The sequence below is a fragment of the Ranitomeya variabilis genome, chromosome 4 (assembly GCF_051348905.1).
Source record: "Ranitomeya variabilis isolate aRanVar5 chromosome 4, aRanVar5.hap1, whole genome shotgun sequence".
Classification (NCBI taxonomy): Eukaryota; Metazoa; Chordata; class Amphibia; order Anura; family Dendrobatidae; genus Ranitomeya; species Ranitomeya variabilis.
In genome coordinates, this window is record NC_135235.1 from 106,652,966 (window position 1) to 106,671,714 (window position 18,749).

At 45.1% G+C, this 18,749-nt stretch overlaps 1 protein-coding gene across 1 annotated transcript in view; it reads left to right on the top strand.

Annotated features, from left to right (window-relative positions):
* Nucleotides 1–18,749, top strand: part of PIK3AP1 (phosphoinositide-3-kinase adaptor protein 1) — a 262,196-nt gene that overhangs the window by 26,501 nt on the left and 216,946 nt on the right. The gene's annotated exons all lie outside the window — the stretch shown is intronic.

Below are 18,749 nucleotides of genomic sequence, written 5' to 3' on the forward strand. Positions count from 1 at the left end.
TGTGGGCTGTATATAGTTCTCTGTGGGCTGTGCTCTGTGCTGTATACTGCTGTGGGCTGTATATAGTTCTCTGTGGGCTGTGCTCTGTGCTGTATACTACTGTGGGCTGTATATAGTTCTCTGTGGGCTGTGCTCTGTGCTGTATACTACTGTGGGCTGTATATAGCTCTCTGTGGGCTGTGCTCTGTGCTGTATACTACTGTGGGCTGTATATAGTTCTCTGTGGGCTGTGCTCTGTGCTGTATACTGCTGTGGGCTGTATATAGTTCTCTGTGGGCTGTGCTCTGTGCTGTATACTACTGTGGGCTGTATATAGTTCTCTGTGGGCTGTGCTCTGTGCTGTATACTACTGTGGGCTGTATATAGTACTCTGTGGGCTGTGCTCTGTGCTGTATACTGCTGTGGGCTGTATATAGCTCTCTGTGGGCTGTACTCTGTGCTGTATACTACTGTGGGCTGTATATAGTTCTCTGTGGGCTGTGCTCTGTGCTGTATACTACTGTGGGCTGTATATAGTACTCTGTGGGCTGTGCTCTGTGCTGTATACTACTGTGGGCTGTATATAGTTCTCTGTGGGCTGTGCTCTGTGCTGTATACTGCTGTGGGCTGTATATAGTTCTCTGTGGGCTGTGCTCTGTGCTGTATACTACTGTGGGCTGTATATAGTTCTCTGTGGGCTGTGCTCTGTGCTGTATACTACTGTGGGCTGTATATAGTACTCTGTGGGCTGTGCTCTGTGCTGTATACTGCTGTGGGCTGTATATAGTTCTCTGTGGGCTGTGCTCTGTGCTGTATACTACTGTGGGCTGTATATAGTACTCTGTGGGCTGTGCTCTGTGCTGTATACTGCTGTGGGCTGTATATAGCTCTCTGTGGGCTGTACTCTGTGCTGTATACTACTGTGGGCTGTATATAGTTCTCTGTGGGCTGTGCTCTGTGCTGTATACTACTGTGGGCTGTATATAGTTCTCTGTGGGCTGTGCTCTGTGCTGTATACTACTGTGGGCTGTATATAGTTCTCTGTGGGCTGTGCTCTGTGCTGTATACTACTGTGGGCTGTATATAGTTCTCTGTGGGCTGTGCTCTGTGCTGTATACTACTGTGGGCTGTGTTGTGAATTTGGATTCTGGGCTCCCCCGGTGGCTACTGGTGGAATTGAACTGGTGTTTTCATCTTCTCTGTTCACCTGTTCCCATCAAGATGTGGGAGTCGCTATATAACCTTGCTGCTCTGTTAGTTGCTTGCCGGTCAGCAATGTTATCAGAAGCCTCTCTGTGCTTGTTCCTGCTCCTAGACAACTACTAGATAAGTTGGACTCTTGTCCATGTTTGTTTTTGCATTTTTGTTCCAGTTCACAGCTGTAGTTTCGTTACTGTGTCTGGAAAGCTCTTGTGAACAGGAATTGCCACTCTGGTGTTATGAGTTAATGCCAGAGTTTTAAAGTAATTCCTGGATGGTGTTTTGATAGGGTTTTCAGCTGACCATGAAAGTGTCCTTTCTGTCTTCTGCTATGTAGTAAGTGGACCTCAAATTTGCTAAACCTATTTTCATACTACGTTTGTTATTTCATCTTAATTCACCGCCAATACATGTGGGGGGCCTCTGTCTCCTTTCGGGGTATTTCTCTAGAGGTGAGCTAGGACTAATATTTTCCTCTGCTAGCATTATTTAGTCCTCCGGCTGGTGCTGGGCATCTAGAATCAACGTAGGCATGCTACCCGGCCACTGCTAGTTGTGCGTTAGGTTTAGTTCATGGTCAGCTCAGTTCCCATCTTCCAAGAGCTAGTTCCTATATATGCTGATGCTATGTTCTCTTGCCATTGAGAACATGACAGTTTGACCGGCCCACAAAGTGTTAATTGTTTGGGCTGAAGCAGGAGAAAAAGAAGTGTTTAAGGGAATTTTTTTTTTTTTTTTTCCCTCAGAGTTTTGCTGCCTAGCCCTTAATTGCTGTCTAGCTGCCTCTTACCTCCTCTTAACCCTTGAATGGCTCTGTGTCCACCTGTTTGTAATGGATCTTCAGAGTGTAACTGCAGGTTTGATTAATCTCGCCACGAAGGTACAAAATTTGCAAGACTTTGTTTGTCATGCACCTGTATCTGAGCCGAGAATTCCTTGGCCGGAATTTTTCTCGGGGAATAGATCTGGGTTTCAGAATTTTCGAAATAATTGCAAATTATTTTTGTCCCTGAAATTTCGCTCTGCCGGAGACCCTGCACAGCAGGTCAGGATTGTGATTTCCTTGCTCCGGGGCGACCCTCAAGACTGGGCTTTTTCATTGACACCAGGGGATCCTGCGTTGCTCAATGTGGATGCGTTTTTTCTGGCCTTGGGGTTGCTTTATGACGAACCTCATTTGGAGCTTCAGGCAGAAAAAACTTTGATGTCCCTATCTCAGGGGCAAGATGAAGCGGAAATTTACTGTCAAAGATTCCGTAAATGGTCTGTGCTTACTCAGTGGAATGAGTGCGCCCTGGCGGCGACTTTCAGAGAGGGTCTCTCTGATGCCATTAAGGATGTTATGGTGGGGTTCCCTGTGCCTGCGGGTCTGAATGAGTCCATGACAATGGCTATTCAGATCGATAGGCGTTTGCGGGAGCGCAAACCAGTGCACCATCTGGCGGTGTCCACTGAGAAGTCGCCAGAGAGTATGCAGTGTGATAGAATTCTGTCCCGAAGCGAGCGGCAGAATTTTAGACGGAAAAATGGGTTGTGTTTCTATTGTGGTGATTCTACTCATGTTATATCAGCATGCTCTAAGCGCACTAAAAAGCTTGATAAATCTGTTTCCATTTGCACCTTACCGTCTAAGTTTATTCTATCTGTGACCTTGATTTGCTCTTTGTCATCTATTACCACGGACGCCTATGTCGACTCTGGCGTCGCTTTGAGTCTTATGGATTGGTCCTTTGCCAAACGCTGTGGGTATGATTTAGAGCCTTTGGAGACTCTTATTCCTCTGAAGGGGATTGACTCCACCCCATTGGCTAATAATAAACCACAATACTGGACACAAGTAACTATGCGTATTAATCCGGATCACCAGGAGATTATTCGCTTTCTGGTGCTGTATAATCTACATGATGATTTGGTGCTAGGATTGCCTTGGCTGCAATCTCACAACCCAGTCCTCGACTGGAGAGCTATGTCTGTGTTGAGCTGGGGATGTAAGGGGGCTCATGGGGATGTACCTGTGGTTTCCATTTCATCATCTATTCCCTCTGAAATTCCTGAGTTCCTGTCTGACTATCGTGACGTCTTTGAAGAATCCAAGCTTGGTTCATTACCTCCGCACCGAGAGTGCGATTGTGCCATAGATTTAATCCCGGGTAGTAAATACCCAAAGGGTCGTTTATTTAATCTGTCTGTGCCTGAACATGCTGCTATGCGAGAATATATAAAGGAGTCCTTGGAAAAGGGACATATTCGTCCATCGTCATCTCCCTTAGGAGCCGGTTTTTTCTTTGTGTCAAAAAAAGACGGCTCTTTGAGACCATGTATCGATTATCGGCTTTTGAATAAAATCACTGTAAAATATCAATACCCATTGCCGTTGCTGACTGATTTGTTTGCTCGCATAAAGGGGGCCAAGTGGTTCTCTAAGATTGACCTTCGTGGGGCGTATAATTTGGTGCGAATCAGGCAGGGGGATGAGTGGAAGACCGCATTTAATACGCCCGAGGGCCACTTTGAGTATTTAGTGATGCCTTTTGGTCTTTCAAATGCTCCGTCAGTTTTCCAGTCCTTTATGCATGATATTTTTCGCGATTATTTGGATAAATTTATGATTGTGTATCTGGATGATATTCTGATTTTTTCGGATGACTGGGACTCTCATGTCCAGCAAGTCAGGAGGGTTTTCCAGGTTTTGCGGTCTAATTCTTTGTGTGTGAAGGGTTCTAAGTGTGTTTTTGGGGTACAGAGGATTTCCTTTTTGGGATATATTTTTTCTCCCTCTTCCATTGAAATGGATCCTGTCAAGGTTCAAGCTATTTGTGATTGGACGCAGCCCTCTTCTCTTAAGAGTCTTCAGAAATTTTTGGGCTTTGCTAACTTTTATCGTCGATTTATTGCTGGTTTTTCGGATATTGCTAAGCCATTGACCGATTTGACTAAGAAGGGTGCTGATGTTGCTGATTGGTCCCCTGACGCTGTGGAGGCCTTTCGGGAGCTTAAGCGCCGTTTTTCCTCTGCCCGTGTTGCGTCAGCCTGATGTTGCTCTACCTTTTCAGGTTGAGGTCGACGCTTCTGAGATCGGAGCTGGGGCAGTGTTGTCGCAGAAAAGTTCTGACTGCTCCGTGATGAGGCCTTGTGCCTTCTTTTCCCGTAAATTTTCGCCCGCTGAGCGGAATTATGATGTTGGGAATCGGGAGCTTTTGGCCATGAAGTGGGCTTTTGAGGAGTGGCGCCATTGGCTTGAGGGGGCCAGACATCAGGTGGTGGTATTGACTGACCACAAAAACTTGATTTATCTTGAGACCGCCAGGCGCCTGAATCCTAGACAGGCGCGCTGGTCATTATTTTTCTCTCGGTTTAATTTTGTGGTGTCATACCTACCGGGTTCTAAGAATGTTAAGGCGGATGCCCTTTCTAGGAGTTTTGAGCCTGACTCGCCTGGTAACTCTGAGCCCACAGGTATCCTTAAGGATGGAGTGGTATTGTCAGCCGTTTCTCCAGACCTGCGGCGGGCCTTGCAGGAGTTTCAGGCGGATAGACCGGATCGTTGCCCACCTGATAAACTGTTTGTTCCTGATGATTGGACCAGTAGAGTCATCTCTGAGGTTCATTCTTCTGCGTTGGCAGGTCATCCTGGCATTTTTGGTACCAGGGATTTGGTGGCAAGGTCCTTCTGGTGGCCTTCCCTGTCACGAGATGTGCGAGGCTTTGTGCAGTCTTGTGACGTTTGTGCTCGGGCCAAGCCTTGTTGCTCTCGGGCTAGTGGATTATTGTTGCCCTTGCCCATTCCTAAGAGGCCTTGGACGCACATCTCGATGGATTTTATTTCAGATCTGCCTGTTTCTCAGAAGATGTCTGTCATCTGGGTGGTGTGTGACCGTTTCTCTAAGATGGTCCATTTGGTTCCTCTGCCCAAGTTGCCTTCTTCTTCCGAGTTGGTTCCTCTGTTTTTTCAAAATGTTGTTCGTTTGCATGGTATTCCTGAGAATATCATTTCTGACAGAGGGACCCAATTCGTGTCTAGATTTTGGCGGGCATTCTGTGCTAGGATGGGCATAGATTTATCTTTTTCGTCCGCTTTCCATCCTCAGACGAATGGCCAGACCGAGCGGACTAATCAGACCCTGGAGACATATCTGAGGTGTTTTGTGTCTGCTGACCAGGATGATTGGGTTGCTTTTTTGCCATTGGCAGAGTTCGCTCTCAATAATCGGGCCAGCTCTGCCACTTTGGTGTCCCCGTTTTTCTGTAATTCGGGGTTTCATCCTCGATTTTCCTCTGGTCAGGTGGAATCTTCGGATTGTCCTGGAGTGGATGCTGTGGTGGAGAGATTGCATCAGATCTGGGGGCAGGTGGTGGACAATTTGAGGTTGTCCCAGGAGAAGACTCAGCTTTTTGCCAACCGCCACCGTCGTGTTGGTCCTCGGCTTTGTGTTGGGGATTTGGTGTGGTTGTCTTCTCGTTTTGTCCCTATGAGGGTCTCTTCTCCTAAGTTTAAGCCTCGGTTCATCGGCCCGTATAAGATATTGGAGATTCTTAACCCTGTTTCCTTCCGTTTGGACCTCCCTGCATCCTTCTCTATTCATAACGTTTTTCATCGGTCATTATTGCGCAGGTATGAGGTACCGGTTGTGCCTTCCGTTGAGCCTCCTGCTCCGGTGTTGGTTGAGGGTGAGTTGGAGTACGTTGTGGAGAAAATCTTAGACTCTCGTGTTTCCAGACGGAGACTCCAGTATCTGGTCAAGTGGAAGGGATACGGCCAGGAGGATAATTCTTGGGTGAATGCATCTGATGTTCATGCCTCTGATCTGGTTCGTGCCTTTCATAGGGCCCATCCTGATCGCCCTGGTGGTTCTGGTGAGGGTTCGGTGCCCCCTCCTTGAGGGGGGGGTACTGTTGTGAATTTGGATTCTGGGCTCCCCCGGTGGCTACTGGTGGAATTGAACTGGTGTTTTCATCTTCTCTGTTCACCTGTTCCCATCAAGATGTGGGAGTCGCTATATAACCTTGCTGCTCTGTTAGTTGCTTGCCGGTCAGCAATGTTATCAGAAGCCTCTCTGTGCTTGTTCCTGCTCCTAGACAACTACTAGATAAGTTGGACTCTTGTCCATGTTTGTTTTTGCATTTTTGTTCCAGTTCACAGCTGTAGTTTCGTTACTGTGTCTGGAAAGCTCTTGTGAACAGGAATTGCCACTCTGGTGTTATGAGTTAATGCCAGAGTTTTAAAGTAATTCCTGGATGGTGTTTTGATAGGGTTTTCAGCTGACCATGAAAGTGTCCTTTCTGTCTTCTGCTATGTAGTAAGTGGACCTCAAATTTGCTAAACCTATTTTCATACTACGTTTGTTATTTCATCTTAATTCACCGCCAATACATGTGGGGGGCCTCTGTCTCCTTTCGGGGTATTTCTCTAGAGGTGAGCTAGGACTAATATTTTCCTCTGCTAGCATTATTTAGTCCTCCGGCTGGTGCTGGGCATCTAGAATCAACGTAGGCATGCTACCCGGCCACTGCTAGTTGTGCGTTAGGTTTAGTTCATGGTCAGCTCAGTTCCCATCTTCCAAGAGCTAGTTCCTATATATGCTGATGCTATGTTCTCTTGCCATTGAGAACATGACAGGGCTGTATATAGTTCTCTGTGGGCTGTGCTCTGTGCTGTATACTGCTGTGGGCTGTATATAGTTCTCTGTGGGCTGTGCTCTGTGCTGTATACTACTGTGGGCTGTATATAGTTCTCTGTGGGCTGTGCTCTGTGCTGTATACTACTGTGGGCTGTATATAGTACTCTGTGGGCTGTGCTCTGTGCTGTATACTGCTGTGGGCTGTATATAGTTCTCTGTGGGCTGTGCTCTGTGCTGTATACTACTGTGGGCTGTATATAGTACTCTGTGGGCTGTGCTCTGTGCTGTATACTGCTGTGGGCTGTATATAGCTCTCTGTGGGCTGTACTCTGTGCTGTATACTACTGTGGGCTGTATATAGTTCTCTGTGGGCTGTGCTCTGTGCTGTATACTACTGTGGGCTGTATATAGTACTCTGTGGGCTGTGCTCTGTGCTGTATACTACTGTGGGCTGTATATAGTTCTCTGTGGGCTGTGCTCTGTGCTGTATACTGCTGTGGGCTGTATATAGTTCTCTGTGGGCTGTGCTCTGTGCTGTATACTACTGTGGGCTGTATATAGTTCTCTGTGGGCTGTACTCTGTGCTGTATACTACTGTGGGCTGTATATAGTTCTCTGTGGGCTGTACTCTGTGCTGTATACTACTGTGGGTTGTATATAGCTCTCTGTGGGCTGTACTCTGTGCTGTATACTACTGTGGGCTGTATATAGCTCTCTGTGGGCTGTGCTCTGTGCTGTATACTGCTGTGTGCTCTGTGCTATATATAGTACTCTGTGGGCTGTGCTCTGTGCTGTATACTACTGTGTGCTATATATAGTTCTCTGGGCTGTGCTCTGTGCTGTATACTACTGTGTGCTCTGTGCTTTATATAGTACTCTGTGGGCTGTGCTCTGTGCTGTATACTACTGTGTGCTATATATAGTTCTCTGGGCTGTGCTCTGTGCTGTATACTACTGTGGGCTGTATATAGTACTCTGTGGGCTGTGCTCTGTGCTGTATACTACTGTGGGCTGTATATAGTACTCTGTGGGCTGTGCTCTGTGCTGTATACTACTGTGGGCTGTATATAGTACTCTGTGGGCTGTGCTCTGTGCTGTATACTACTGTGGGCTGTATATAGTACTCTGTGGGCTGTGCTCTGTGCTGTATACTGCTGTGGGCTGTATATAGCTCTCTGTGGGCTGTGCTCTGTGCTGTATACTACTGTGGGCTGTATATAGCTCTCTGTGGGCTGTGCTCTGTGCTGTATACTACTGTGTGCTCTGTGCTATATATAGTACTCTGTGGGCTGTGCTCTGTGCTGTATACTACTGTGTGCTATATATAGTTCTCTGGGCTGTGCTCTGTGCTGTATACTACTGTGGGCTGTATATAGTACTCTGTGGGCTGTGCTCTGTGCTGTATACTACTGTGGGCTGTATATAGTTCTCTGTGGGCTGTGCTCTGTGCTGTATACCACTGTGGGCTGTATATAGTTCTCTGTGGGCTGTGCTCTGTGCTGTATACTACTGTGGGCTGTATATAGCTATCTGTGGGCTGTGCTCTGTGCTGTATGCTACTGTGGGCTGTATATAGTTCTCTGTGGGCTGTGCTCTGTGCTGTATATAGTTCTCTGTGGGCTGTGCTCTGTGCTGTATACTACTGTGGGCTGTATATAGTTCTCTGTGGGCTGTGCTCTGTGCTGTATACTACTGTGGGCTGTATATAGTTCTCTGTGGGCTGTGCTCTGTGCTGTATACTACTGTGTGCTGTATATAGTTCTCTGTGGGCTGTGCTGTATATAGTACTCTGGGCTGTGCTGTATATAGTACTCTGGGCTGTGCTGTATATAGTACTCTGTGGGCTGTGCTGTGTATAGTACTCTGTGGGCTGTGCTGTATATAGTACTCTGTGGGCTGTGCTGTATATAGTACTCTCTGGGCTGTGCTGTATATAGTACTCTCTGGGCTGTGCTGTATATAGTACTCTCTGGGCTGTGCTTTATATAGTACTCTGGGCTGTGCTGTATATAGTACTCTGGGCTGTGCTTTATATAGTTCTCTGTGGGCTGTGCTGTATATAGTTCTCTGTGGGCTGTGCTGTATATAGTTCTCTGTGGGCTGTGCTGTATATATTACTTTGTGGGCTGTGCTGTATATATTACTTTGTGGGCTGTGCTGTATATATTACTCTGTGGGCTGTGCTGTATACTACTGTGTGGACTGTGCTGTATACTTCTACGTGGGCTGTGCTGTATACTACTGTGTGGTCTGTGCTGTATACTACTGTGTGGTCTGTGCTGAATACTGCTGTGTGGGCTGTGTTATCTACTACGCGAGCTGTGCTATAGTATGCAGGCTGTGCTGTATACTATGCGGTTTGTGCTATATAATATGCAGGCTTTGCTATATACTATGGGGAGTATATTATATTCTATGGGGGAGGCCATGTTATGTACTATGTGGCTGTGTTATATACTATTGTGGGGGTATATTATATTCTATGGGGGAGGCTGCGTTATATACTATGGGGGGCTGCATTATATTCTATGGGGGGCTACATTATATATTATGGGGAGGTGGGCTGTATTATATTCTATGGGGGTTACATACTCTGGGGTGGCTGCATTATACTCTGGGGTGGCTGCATTATACTCTGGGGTGGCTGCATTATACTCTGGGGTGGCTGCATTATACTATATGTGGGCTGCATTATACTGTATCGAGGACTATGGGGAATACGTTATACTATATGAAGAACTATGGGGTGCATTATACTATGGGAAGTGAATTGTACTACATGGATGACTGTGGCGGTGCATTATACTATATGGAGCACTATGAGGATTGTATTATGCTATATGGAGGACTATGAGGATTGTATTATGCTATATGGAGGACTATGAGGAGTGTATTATACTATGTGGAGGACTGAGCAGTGTATTTTAATATATGGAGGACTATAGGGAGTGTATTATACTATATGGAGGACTATGGAGCACATTATAATATATGGAGGACTATGGGGTGTATTTTACTAAACAAGTAAAATGCTGCATATTCGGATTGTTTTTGCTGGAACAAAAAGCCTTGTTGTCAGCAGCACATTGCCAGTGTAAACTGTAGATGTGCTGCTGAAAACATGATACTGTATGGTGATCTGTTAGTGATCCATTAGTGATCGTTCTGTCTCATCATTATTCCTCAGCTGGTGGAAAGAGGCCGGGAAACAAGCGTTGAACAACTTCAGTATTGTCGATCAAACTCGTTTAGCGGCCTGAACTCAGCGCATGTAAATACAACCGAAATGCTTCTGTGTGATGTGCAATATGTTAGCATTTGGGGACCCATTTTAAACTTTGCCTAGGGCCCCACTTTGCCTAAAACCGGCCCTGCCTACAAGTGTACAAAGATATTATACAGTCACCATGTGACAAGTGGGCCTGTGTAACTTCAAATGCCAGGGCTGAATTTTAGTCCCAGTCCGGCCCTGGTCAGAACGTAAGCAAGTAGTCATACACAGAGATAGCAGCGCAGTACAAAAGGGACAGACAGAACTCTAAACAGGAACAGAACCAGATCAGAACCAGACAAGCATAAATTAGCACAAGCACAAAGCACAGGCACAAAACACAGGCACAACAGGGTCACACACACTCGGCCAAGGGTCAGAGTATAAGTGACAGGATAGCTCCACAATGAGGCTATAAAAAGCCTCCCAGAATCCCAGAGTGAGGCCATACAAGTTAACTCTAAAACCACCTAATCCCAGAAACTCAGCAGACGATGACAGCAAGTCCACCTGTCAATAGGTTAAGAAAAACAAAATTAATACTTTGGAGTGGCCTAGTCAAAGTCCTGACCTTAATCTGATTGAGATGCTGCATTATGACCCTAAAATTGTGGTTCATGTTCGGAAATCCTCCAATGTGGTTGAATTACAACAAGTCTGCAAAGAGATGTGGGCCAAAATTCCTCTAAAGCATTTAAAAAGACTCATTGCCAGTTATTGCAAACACTTGCTTACAGTTGTTGCTGCTGTTATGATCTGGTGGCCTAAGAGCAGCATGAGACGTACTCTGGAGAAGGTGATACCTGTACTGACCGCAGACCCTGAACTTAACACCGCAACTAGAAGTAGCCGTGGAATGTACCTATCACTCCCTAGACATCTCGACACAGCCGGAGGACTAATTACCCCTAGAGATAGAAAAGGGAAAACTATCTTGCCTCAGAGAAAATCCCCAAAGGATAGACAGCCCCCCACAAATATTGACTGTGAGAGGAGAGGGAAAAAACATACACAGACTGAAATGAGAATTTAGCAAAGGAGGCCACTTCTAGCTAAATAGAAAGGATAGGACAGAGTACTATGCGGTCAGTATTAAAATACTAGAAAATATCCACCACAGAAAATACAAAATCTCCACAGCTAACTAAAGATATGGAGGGTATATCTGCATCTCCAGAGATACCAGCTTGGCTAAACAAATCCTTATACAGACCAAGCTGGACAAGACAAAAACATGGAAAAGAACTGAACAATAAGGCCACAGCATGTGGACAGCAAAAATCAAGGCCAGAACTTATCTTTGTTGAAATAAACAGCAAAGCAGGAGAGACCAGGCAGGGATGTGAATCCTCCAGGAACAATGGACAACTGGCACTGACTAAAGGGTGAAGCAAGACTAAATAGCCCAGTCAGAATTGCAAAAAGTGAACACACCTGATAAATGCTGCGATTCAGAGACAGCAGCGCTACCACTTACAACCACCGGAGGGAGCCCAAGAGCAGAATTCACAACATGCTGCTAAGGGTGGCCCAACCAGTTATTAAGTTTAGGTGCAATCCCTTTTTCACACAGGGCCCTGTAGGTTTGGATTTCTTTTCCCCTTAATAATAAAGACCTTCATTTAAAAGCTTCATTTTGTGCTTACTTGTGTTACCTTTGTCTAATATTTCAATTTGTTTGGTGATCTGAAACATTTATCTGTAACAAACATGCAAAAGAATAGCAAATCAGGAAGGGGGCAAACACTTTTTCACACAACTGTAGCTACCAGCCCCCATTGCATCCTGTTCTACATGAAATCAGCTCCAAGTGTTACATGATTAATAACAGCCAAGGTGTTATATGTTATACAACATTACTACCTTCAGAACTTGTAAGTTATCGTGTACATGCCTTCTGCCGGAGATAACATGTTAATAAGATATACTTTTTTAGTTCTGAATTCATACACCGGGATTACGAGACAAAATTCATTCTAAATCATTCATTGTGAAACAAAAATATTTTATCATGAGAATTAGTTTCCAAAGCCGCCAAAATATTAAATCAAAAAAAGAAAAATGCTAAGATTAAAGACAAATGGACAGAAAACTACAGGAAACTGTGAATCACTTTCTATGCTGGTGACAGGAGAGTTTTGCACAGTACACGCAGTGCATCAGGAAAGTAAGGTGGAGCCGCTCTCATTGTGTGTCCGAAGGAGCAGCTCATCATGGCCCAGGTTAAGAGCAATATAGAACATTTAAAATGGTGCTTTACTATATAGAGGTATCAATCGGTGCATGATCTTCACTAATACATGTGTTTTATCAGTGTTTTTGCCTGTTCTTCTTATTTTAATTCTTTTAGGCAATCAAGGAGATTTCAATTTACATTGGCCCAAGAAAGACATATCATGTTGAAAATAATGTAATCTGAAACCAATGTAATGTGAGGGACCAGTGTGATCATTTGCAGCCCTACAAAATTATACATAATTTTATCCAGAATAAAATGGGCAAGCACAAATAGAGCTTGTTGACTTTACAAATTAAAGGTATCCTAATGGATCTTCACAACAATACAACTCAAATTACTGTATACTAATTCTTAGGTCCCAAAATTAGTAATGAGATAAAACATTTTCACTCTGATATCCTTTTTTGCAAACTTAAAAACAACACGGTGAAATGGTGGTGAACCTGTTGAATTTTTTGTTCCTTCCTCAGAGAGCTGCATATTAATTTCAACTGAAGCTAGAATAGCAAATACTCACACAGACAACATTCAAGAGCTCCTCACTAAATTAGAATATCATCAAAAAGTTAACACTCTGCAGGTGTTTTTTGTTCATTATTCTAATTTACTGAGATAATGACTTCTGGGTTTTCATTGGCTGTAAGCCATAATCATCAACATGAACAAAAATAAACACTTGAAATAGATCACACTGTTTGTAAAGACTATATAATATATGAGTTTCCTTTTTTGTATTGAAGAACTGAAATATATTAACTTTTTATGATATTCTAATTTAGTGAGAAGCACTTGTACATGCCCTGATTCATTGGGCAGCACGGTGGCTCAGTGGTTAGCACTGCAGTCTTGCAGCGCTTGAGTCCTGGGTTTAAATCCCACCAAGAACAACATCTGCAAGGAGTTTGTATGTTCTCCCTGTGTTTGCGTGGGTTTCCTCTGGGTTCTCCGGTTTCCTCCCACATTCCAAAGACATACTGATAGGGAATTTAGATTGCGAGCCCCATCCAGGGACAGCGATGATAATGTGTGAAAAACTGTAAAGCGCTGCAGAATATGTTAGCGCTATATAAAGATTATTATTATTATTATTATTATTATTATTAAGATCAGCGTTTTTTCCCCCAGTCTTGATGTGGGCAGGGTAGAGTCAAAGGTATCTGATTCACTAAGAGGCGCACACTTCTTAATGAATCAGGCAAGGCACCAAGTGGGACTGAAGTAAGATTTTGTGGTGTAAGGTACACCACCGCTGATCATGAATTTAATGAGCTTGGGTCATCATGCCCCTATCCCACCCAAGCTTTGTCAATTTTCTCAGAGCTGGGCAGAAATGGCGTTAGAACAGCAAAAGTTGTAAAATTCTTTCTCAGTCTTACAAAATCTTGTGCAAAATTTAGCAACTTTAACATTTTGGATGAATTTGGGCTACATACATACAGTATATGTACCCTGCTCAAAAAATAAAGGGAACACTAAAATACCTCCTAGATATCACTGAATGAAATATTACAGTTGCAAATCTTTATTCATTACACAGTGGAATGCGCTGAGAATGATAAAACAAAAAAATGATCAACGTAAATCAAAATTAGCATCCCATGGAGGTCTGGATTTGGAATCAAAAATCAAAAATCAAACTACCGGCTGATCTAACTCAAGACAAGGACATGATGCTCAGTAGTGTATGTGGTATTCATGTGCCTGTATGATCTCCCTACAACGGTTGGGCATGCGCCTGATGAGGCAGCTGATGTTTTCCAAAGGGATCATCTCCTCCCAGACCTGGATTAAAGCATCAGTCAACTCCTGGACAGTCTGTAGTTGTCATGAATCCCAATGGCTAGGGATAGCACAGGACAAGCAAAGTACAAATATATTACGGACGAGCTCTAGGGTGATGGAACCTGGGCTGACCGCTGCCCTACGCCTGACAAACGCAACTAGAGATAGCCAGGGAGCGTGCCTACGTGGTTCTAGACGCCACGCACCAGCCTAAGAGCTAACTAGCACTGCAGAGAAAATAAAGACCTCACTTGCCTCCAGCGGAATGAACCCCAAAAGATATAGTTGCCCCCCACATGTATTGACGGTGAAATGAGAGGAAGGCACACACATAGAGATGATATATATAGTTTAGCAAATTGAGGCCCGCTGTAAACTAGAAAGCAGAACGATACAAAAGGGGACTGAGCGGTCAGCAAAAAACCCTAATCAAAAAAACCATCCTGAGATTACAAGAACCCATGTGCCAACTCATGGCACATGGGGAGAACCTCAGTCCACTAGAGCTACCAGCTAGCATAGAGACATAATAAGCAAGCTGGACAAAAAACCAAACAACTGAAAATCAGCACTTAGCTTATCCTGAAAGATCTGGGAGCAGGTAGGCAGGAACCAAACAGAGCACATCTGAATACATTGATAGCCGGCAAGGGAAATGACAGAAAGGCCAGGTAAAATAGGAAACACCCAGCCACTGATGGACAGGTGGAAACCAAAGGCCGCAACCCACCAAAGTCACCCAGTACCAGCAGTAACCACCAGAGGGAGCCCACAAACAGAATCCACAACAGTACCCCCCCTTGAGGAGGGGTCACCGAACCCTCACGAGAACCCCCAGGGCGATCAGGGTGAGCTCTATGGAAGGCGCGGACCAAATCAGTCGCATGAACATCGGAGGCGACCACCCAGGAATTATCCTCCTGACCATAACCCTTCCACTTAACCAAATACTGGAGTCTGCGTCTGGAAACACGAGAATCCAAGATCTTCTCAACAACATACTCCAATTCTCCCTCCACCAGCACCGGAGCAGGAGGCTCAACCGAAGGAACAACGGGCACCTCATACCTCCGCAACAACGACCGATGGAACACATTATGAATAGCAAACGATGCTGGGAGATCCAAACGAAAAGATACAGGGTTAAGAATCTCCGAGATCCTATAAGGACCGATGAACCGAGGCTTGAACTTAGGAGAAGAGACCTTCATAGGGACAAAACGAGAAGACAACCACACCAAATCCCCAACAAGAAGTCGGGGACCCACGCGGCGACGGCGATTAGCAAACTGCTGAGTCTTCTCCTGAGATAACTTCAAATTGTGCACCACCTGATTCCAAATCTGATGTAGCCTGTCCACCACCACGTCCACTCCAGGACAATCCGAAGGCTCCACCTGACCAGAGGAAAAACGAGGATGAAACCCCGAATTACAAAAAAAAGGAGAGACCAACGTGGCCGAACTAGCCCGATTATTAAGAGCAAATTCGGCCAGTGGCAAAAAAGCAACCCAGTCATCTTGATCAGCAGAAACAAAACACCTCAAATAAGTTTCCAAGGTCTGATTAGTTCGCTCCGTCTGGCCATTCGTCTGAGGATGGAATGCAGACGAGAAAGACAAATCAATGCCCATCTTGGCACAAAACGTCTGCCAAAATCTAGACACAAACTGGGATCCCCTGTCAGAAACGATATTCTCCGGAATCCCATGCAAACGAACCACGTTCTGAAAAAATAAAGGGACCAACTCAGAGGAGGAAGGCAACTTAGGCAAGGGCACCAAATGAACCATCTTAGAAAAGCGGTCACACACAACCCAGATAACGGACATTTTCTGTGAAACCGGGAGATCAGAAATAAAATCCATGGAAATGTGCGTCCAAGGCCTCTTCGGGATGGGCAAGGATAACAACAACCCACTGGCCCGAGAACAGCAAGGCTTAGCTCGAGCACACACTTCACAAGACTGCACAAAGGTACGCAAATCCCTAGACAAGGAAGGCCACCAAAAAGACCTGGCCACCAAGTCTCTAGTACCAAATATTCCAGGATGACCAGCCAACACAGAAGAATGGACCTCGGAGATGACTCTACTGGTCCAATCATCCGGAACAAACAGTCTTTCTGGTGGACAACGATCCGGTTTATCCACCTGAAACTCCTGCAATGCACGTCGCAAGTCTGGGGATACGGCGGACAATATTACCCCATCCCTAAGGATACCAGTAGGCCCAGAGTCTCCAGGAGAGTCAGGCACAAAACTCCTGGAAAGAGCATCTGCCTTCACATTCTTTGAACCTGGCAGGTATGAAACCACAAAATTGAAACGAGAAAAAAACGACCAACGAGCCTGTCTAGGATTCAAACGCCTGGCAGACTCAAGGTAAATGAGATTCTTGTGATCAGTCAAGACCACCACACGATGTTGAGCACCCTCAAGCCAATGACGCCACTCCTCAAATGCCCACTTCATGGCCAAAAGCTCCCGATTACCCACATCATAATTGCGCTCGGCGGGCGAGAATTTTCTAGAGAAGAATGCACATGGCTTCATCACCGAGCCATTAGAACTTCTCTGTGACAAAACCGCCCCCGCTCCAATCTCGGAAGCATCAACTTCAACCTGAAAAGGAAGTGAAACATCTGGTTGACACAACACAGGAGCAGAAGAAAACCGGCGCTTAAGTTCCTGAAAGGCCTCCACGGCCGCAGGAGACCAATCAGCAACATCAGCACCCTTTTTAGTCAAATCAGTCAAAGGTTTAACAATACTGGAAAAATTAGCAATGAACCGACGATAAAAATTAGCAAACCCCAAGAACTTCTGAAGGCTCTTAACAGATGTAGGTTGTGTCCAGTCACAAATCGCCTGAACCTTGACGGGATCCATCTCAATAGTAGAAGGAGAAAAAATGTACCCCAAAAAAGAAATCTTCTGGACTCCGAAGAGACACTTTGAGCCCTTCACAAACAGAGAATTGGCCCGCAGAACCTGAAACACCTTCCTGACCTGTAGAACACCAAAATATCATCCAAATACACAATCATAAACTTATCCAGATATTCACGGAAAATATTGTGCATAAAGGACTGAAAGACTGACGGAGCATTGGAGAGTCCAAAAGGTATTACCAAATACTCAAAATGGCCCTCAGGCGTATTAAATGCGGTTTTCCACTCATCACCCTGTTTTATCCGCACCAGATTATACGCACCGCGAAGATCTATCTTAGTGAACCACCTAGCCCCCTTAATGCGAGCAAACAAATCAGTCAATAATGGCAATGGATACTGATACTTGACTGTAATCTTATTCAGAAGGCGATAATCTATACAAGGCCTCAGGGAACCATCTTTTTTTGCCACAAAAAAAAAACCTGCTCCCAGAGGGGACGAAGATGGACGAATATGTCCCTTTTCCAAGGACTCCTTAATATAATTCCGCATAGCAGTATGCTCTGGCAGTGACAGATTAAATAAACGACCCTTAGGGAACTTACTGCCAGGAATCAATTCTATAGCACAGTCACAATCTCTATGCGGAGGGAGCGAATTGAGCATAGGCTCCTCAAAAACATCCCTATAGTCAGACAAAAACGCAGGGATCTCAGAAGGAGTAGATGAAGCGATTGAAATCGGAGGTGCATCATCATGAACCCCCTGACATCCCCAGCTTAACACAGACATTGTTTTCCAGTCCAGGACAGGATTATGAGTTTGTAACCATGGCAGACCAAGCACTAGTACATCATGTAAATTATAAAGTACAAGGAAGCGAATCACCTCCTGATGAACGGGAGTCATGCGCATGGTCACTTGTGTCCAATACTGCGGTTTATTCATAGCCAATGGTGTAGAGTCAATTCCCTTCAGAGGAATAGGAACTTCCAGAGGTTCCAGACTAAAACCGCAGCGTTTAGCAAATGACCAATCCATAAGACTCAGGGCAGCGCCCGAATCCACATAGGCATCGACGGAAATGGAAGACAGTGAAAAAATCAGAGTCACAGACAAAATGAACTTAGGCTGCAGAGTACCAATGGCAAAAGATTTATCAACCCTTTTTGTGCGTTTAGAGCATGCTGATATAACATGAGCTGAATCACCACAATAGAAACACAATCCATTTTTCCGCCTATAATTTTGCCGTTCACTTCTGGACTGAATTCTATCACATTGCATAGTCTCAGGTGCCTGTTCAGAAGACACCGCCAACTGGTGCACGGGTTTGCGCTCCCGTAAACGCCGATCAATCTGAATGGCCATAGCCATAGACTCATTCAGACCTGTAGGCGTAGGGAACCCCACCATAATATCCTTAATGGCCTCAGAAAGACCATTTCTGAAGTTTGCAGCCAGGGCGCACTCATTCCACTGAGTAAGCACCGACCATTTCCGAAACTTCTGACAATATATCTCCGCTTCATCATGCCCCTGAGAGAGGGCTAATAAAGCCTTTTCAGCCTGAATCTCCAGGTTAGGTTCATCATAGAGCAATCCCAATGCCAGAAAAAACGCATCCACACTGAGCAATGCAGGATCCCCTGGTGCCAATGCAAATGCCCAATTCTGAGGGTCGCCCCGCAGGAAAGATATTACAATCTTGACCTGTTGAGCGGGGTCTCCAGAGGAGCGAGATTTTAAAGAAAGAAACAATTT